Consider the following 6,291-nt stretch of genomic DNA (forward strand, 5'->3'; position numbering starts at 1 on the left):
ACATCAGTATATTTTTTATTCACCGTCACAATCAATTACAAAAAACAGAAAAAAAATAGAGAACTGAATTCATTACAACAAATCAAAGCAGAGATCATGACGATATGGCAACAAAAAGTATGAACAAAATACCCCAGTTGGTCTTGGCTGGCCTCCCTACTGGTAAACTACTGATGGCTGATCTGAAACAAAACAGAGGGAAAATGTGTGAGAAATGGTTTATCTCATCTAAATTTGTTCATGGACAGATGAGGTAACAACTTGTGCAACAGCAGTTATTCATAGTTATACTTGTTATATTATTATTATTCATAGTTATACTTATATTATATATCTCTATCCCGAGGACAAGCGTGCGCGCTCTGGAGATTATCATGTGAAACGCAACAATACCCAATCAGAAAGCAAGCTGCTGACGGAAGACACCTCCCTCCAGCTCACGCTGGAACATGTAAAGGCCATGTTCACACCATCTCCATTACTTCATCTAAACATTTTCCTTTTCCCCCCCGCAAATTTTCTTTAAAAAGCATTCCATACACTATCAGGGTATATACAGAACTTCTTAAGTTGAATTTAATACCTTTTACTACCTTTTTTAATACCTTCAAAATATTTTTTAATACCAGCACGACTTCAAGCTGCAACTATAGTAGCGTAAATGAAATATCTTTCCAAATGGAATAACATATTGCATCACAATGTAACGAGGTCATTTTAACTTAACATCAACTGCCCACAGAGATGAGAATAGAAATAAAGACAGAAGAGGAAGGAGACATCTTCTTCATAGTTCGTGCAGTGTACAGAGGGAAACGAGAACAATTTCACGGCGCAATATAGATTTTTTTTCTTTTTCGTTTTAAATCATGAAGGCGAGTCAGTGGATATCACACAAAAACGTAATGTGTGCGAGAGTCGGTGAAGTCTCAAACCTGGTCAATTATTCACTACTGAAAGTGAACGTAAAATCTGACAAGCTTTCGGCGCATATTCTCACAGAGACAAGAGATATCTCTTTATTTATATAAATCTGCTTTAACATATGCTGATAACGTATAGCCTATAACTGTCTGAATTTATATTCTTAATATTTCTCTTTTGGCCCATATTGTGAAACAAATTAGAAGAGAAGTATAGGCCCATTTCGTGTTAAACAAGTTTTTTTTTAAATAAAGCTGCTCTTACTTTCTGATAATACTGATATTATTGTAGTGTTCTGACATATTATAGACTGATAATCATTTTAATTATAGGCCTATAATTCCTTGTTTAATTGTGCAAAATGTATTTAAATAATGAGGAGTAAGCTAATCTATCTATTCTTTTATTATGCAGCATGTCGGTTGTGCATTGATGCATTATGAAATTATCACGGGGGCAAATTAAATGTATTATCAATTTAATAATAAAAGTAGGCCTACCCTAATAATAATAATAATCATTTATATACATAAATAGTAAATGCTAAATCTTCACTCATACAGTGAGCAGACAAGTCGCGCTCGAGGATCCGAGCCATGGTGTGAGCACATAAACCGTGAGCTTTGGCTTTACATCGCATGCGATCGTACAGTGTGAGTAGGTAACCTTGCTGAAATCGCACAGAAATCGCACAGTGTATGCCAAGCTTTAAGCAACTTGCATATTTCGAAACAGCTCTTCAATGCCATAGATTCAAATTTAAAGAGTGGTGTTTAGTTGCAAGGTCTAAACACCACAGCACCTCAGCTCGCAATGTAGCGGTGGTGATAGGGCATAGCGTCTGCTGTCTGCCGTCTGTCACGCACTGTTGATGATGCTGCTAGACTAACGTTAGGCTACTGGCAGTGGTTTGAATCGGGAGAGCAGTCGGGGTTGAGGGCAAAGCAGTGGAGGTTGAGGTCGTTGATGCATCTGTAGCACAGAACATTGGTATGGGAAGCTGCTCGCTACGTCCGTGCATCCTAGCTTGGTGCGATTTGACGCCATTCACCCCCACCCAGGTTATATTAATTGTCTTCTTGCAGACGTGGCAATAAGCCTCGCGGCTGTTGCAAACTACTGGCCTAAGCCAGACTTTAAATTGTGAGTCCTCCAGCCAGAGGTCCGAAAACTTGCATTTCCCCATGCTTTAATTACTGAATGGAAGCGAGCTCGAGGTACATGTTTGTCAGCAAGCCAGCCGCGGACCCAGTTTGTTTCAGCGCGCGCGAACGAACACCACCTCACACGATATCGCGCAGGTCCTACTCTAAACATATAAATAAATCCACGCGAATTTTAGAAAAAAAAGGCCTGTCCTTAACACAAATTGAAAATTTATCTAAAAAAAATTGGGCTCGAAAATGTAATACCTCGTCAGATGACGTTTAGTACTTTTTACTACTTTTTAATGCCCTTAATTTTGGCTAATTTCATTTACTACCTTTTACAACCCCGCGGACACCCTGACTATAAGAGCAATTTCATGATATGATATACTTCATATCACCTGTGGTGTGGTAGTCAAACGTCACCTCCTGCTCAACTGACATCTTATGCTGCCTTCACGTGCTATTGGAATTACTGAACTAGTTTCCTAGTTAAAAAATTGGACATGAACGCCCTCTCAAGTCAAAATCTGAATGTGATGAGCTCGTAATCACAACTTCAGAAGTGGGAAGTAGGAAATTTCTAGCACATGAAGGCAGCATAAGACGAGGTTGGCTGAAAATTAAAAGATAAAAGTCTCTCAGAAATTGCAAATAATTAAATACTTGCACCTGTACATACTTGCATGATTAGTTTTTAGTTCAGGTTTTAGTTGTAGTCCAGCTTTGTCCGTTTCTCTATTCCTCAGTCTCTCTGTTTTCTGGTCACTGGTTGGATATGATCTGCATATAAAATAATGTATACATATTTTGGTAGCACTTTACAATAAGGTTGTATTAGCTAACATTAGTTAAAGGGTTAGTTCACCCAAAAATGAAAATTCTGTCATTAATTACTCACCCTCATGTCGTTCGAGACCCGTGAGTCCTCCGTTCATATTTGGAACACAAATGAAGATATTTTAGTTGAAAGCTGATGGCTAAGAAAGGCTTCAGATAGGCCTCCATTGGCATTCAGTACATTGACACTTCCAAGATCCATGAAAGGCACTTAAAACGTCGTTACAAAGTCTATCTCACCACAGTGACTCTATAATAATTTTACGATGCGACGACAATAGTTTTTGTGCGCAAAAAAAAATCTAAATAACATCTTTATCCAACTTGTTCTCGACTTCCGTGTGTGCCTCCACGACGCATGCGCGAGAATATTACGCAGATCCGGCGTTCGGACACATGACCCAGAAGCGATTTGTTTACGAGCAGAGGAAGACGCGCGTGTCTAAGATGTTGAATTCTACATTGATCGTGCTTTAGGTCTCGGCGTAGTTCTCAAAATGGGGCTTAAGTGTGTATTTCATGGATTCCCGAACGCCGGATCTACGTCATATTCTCGCGCATGCGTCGTGGAGGCACACACGGAAGTCGAGAACAAGTTGGATAAAGGTGTTATTTTGATTTTTTTTTTCGCACAAAAACTATTGTCGTCGCATCGTAAAATTATTATAGAGTCACTGTGGTGAGATGGACTTTGTAACGACGTTTTAAGTGCCTTTCATGGATATTGGAAGTGTCAATGTACTGAATGCCAATGGAGGCCTGTCTGAAGCCTTTCTCAGCCATCAGCTTTACACTAAAATATCTTCATTTGTGTTCCGAATATGAACGGAGGTCTTACGACATGAGGGTGAGTAATTAATGACAGAATTTTCATTTTTGGGTGAACTAACCCTTTAATGCATTAGTTAACATGAACTAACCATGAACAACACCTCTGTTCAGCATTAGTTAATCTTTGTTAACGTTAGTTCATAAAAATCCAGCTGTTCATATTAGTTCACAGTGCATTAACTAATGTTAGCAAGATTTTAATAATGCATTAGTAAATGTTGAAATTAACATTAACAAAGATAAATAAATGCTTTATAAGTGCAGTTCATTATTAGTTAATGTTAACTAATGTAGTTAACTAATGAACCGTATTGTAAAGTGTTACACAAATTTTTAAGTGCATACAATGAATCATTTTTAATTACTTTGTCATGTTATGCAGTGACATATCCCACATGAGACTAAACAGTCACAACAAGATAACAAATAGATGCCAAGTAGGAAATGTAGGCAACAAGTATTTTTGAAATAATAAAATGTTATGCATTAAAAGACGTTAATCACATAATGTTAGTCAAAATATATACTTACAAAGCCAAAGATGATCAGTGCTGTGGCTCTTTCTGGGGTGTTGTTAGCTCCTGTTGACACAAGAGAGAAAAATAAGAAATGTTCATTAATGTTTATTGACTAATGGTGCCTAAATGTTATGCACATGATAATTCACAGATATAGGATGACTGCTAGATTGACCACTTACACAATCAAATGACTATCAACACTGAAAAAAGAGAGAAGACAATAATAGAGCCTACAGTGGCATGTAAAAATGAATTCATATGAAATAATATAATAAATAAGAAGCCACAATGAACATACTTGAACTAATTATTATTTTACTTGAATATATATTAATCCTCTGGTGTATACACTGGCGTAAATGTTCTATTTTCGAGAGAGAGAGAGAGAGAGAGAGAGAGAGAGAGAGAGAGAGAGAGAGAGAGAGAGAGAGAGAGAGAGAGAAAGAGAGAGAGAGAGAGAGAGAGAGAGAGAGAGAGAGAGAGAGAGAGAGAGAGAGCGGGCGCGCGAGACAGCCTTTGACACCGCTCAGGCGCTAACGTTCCTTCAAATGGCGTCACACACATTTAACTGTCAACGAAAATATGTAACTATAACTGGCCGTGAAAAGACGGAAACCATTGTTCGCGTAAATACAACATTTGGTACATAATGTACAATGCAGGTAACAGTTAGTCAATTGTATGCAAATTTAATGGGTTATGAAAGCGGTTCTTGAGGAAAACGAACAGTTCCCCGAGACTGTCATATAGTAATAGCAATTCGATATTATTATTTACTTTCTTCATGTATGTAGCTATATTTAATGGATATTGGTTTACGTTTTAAAAGTATCAAAGACATTTGTGATAAATTTGTCAAATAAAAACTTCTTACCTCAGGAAAGCTCGCAGCTGGTGTCTGGCGATCCGATCCACAGGCAGGGACGTCCGTTATGCGCGCACTCGACACAAACCTCATTTGCGCGGGCTTGGCACGCGAGTAAACAATTTAAATTGTGTGAGGTGTAAGCAAAGTTTATAAATATATTTTTTAAACATTTAAAAATTACATTTATATCACCACACTTGTACTGGTATTACTCTGGCATTAAAATAATAATAAATAAAATAAAATTACGGATCATGAGAAATAAAATGCTAACAGTAGGTGTGTGTGTGTGTGTGTGTGTGTGTGTGTGTGTGTGTGTGTGTGTGTGTGTGTGTGTGTGTGTGTGTGTGTGTGTGTGTGTAGCCTACCGTTAGCATTTTATATCTCATGATCCGTCATTTTATTTTGCAACGTACATTTATAGCCGAACAATAAACAAGTAATGAAACTTAACTTTGCCCTCAGCCTAAACGATTTGCCAGGGAACAAATTATAGATCCATGAGAGCAAATATGGGCCGTTAAATCTCCACAAGACTAATTATAGCTGGAGACGCCACAGAGACATCAGAGCCAGCGGCAGACGTCAGAAGGACTGGCCGAGGAAAGTCTACTCTCGCCGGGTAAACAAGCGCTGAACGCCGCTGACTCACTGGAGCTCACATCTCCGAAAACACCAGATAAAATGTTAAAATAGGCACTCTTCTTATAAATAAACCACAGATTTGAGCTTTAAACAACTACATTACCGACTGAAAAAGTCTTAAAACTACGTTTTGTCACACATTAACAGTTTTAACACAAAAAGACGTGTAAACACAGCCCATGTCAGTCATTTCTCAACGAGACGAGCCGCTGGCAGAAGCTCCTCCTATGAGGCGAATTCGAAATACATTTATAACACTAATACTTTACTCTATTTATTCTATACTCTATTTTTTCCTCTTTTTGAAAGTTGTGAAATCACTATTGTGGAGTTTTTCTTTTGCTATTTGAGCAATTGGGCACACAAAAAATATATAATTATTGTATTCTCTCATTCACCACTATACAATTTAACCCAACTATGACGACTTCTGCTCTGAGAAACCCGAAAATGTGAAAAGGGTAGGAGAAAATACTAAATATAAAAATTACTTCTTTGTCTCCCACAAAGAACT

At 37.8% G+C, this 6,291-nt stretch overlaps 1 long non-coding RNA gene across 1 annotated transcript; it reads right to left on the minus strand.

The window, feature by feature from the left end:
* Positions 1 to 6,004, minus strand: LOC307142061. Its single transcript, XR_013818418.1, has 4 exons — positions 5,139 to 6,004; positions 4,275 to 4,324; positions 2,755 to 2,855; positions 1 to 182 (listed from the first exon to the last, which is right to left on the minus strand). It is a non-coding gene; the product is annotated as an uncharacterized lncRNA (long non-coding RNA).
* Positions 6,005 to 6,291: the final 287 nt, after the last annotated feature.

The sequence above is a fragment of the Gobio gobio genome (assembly GCF_949357685.1).
Source record: "Gobio gobio genome assembly, chromosome: 18".
In the NCBI taxonomy this organism is placed as follows: Eukaryota; Metazoa; Chordata; class Actinopteri; order Cypriniformes; family Gobionidae; genus Gobio; species Gobio gobio.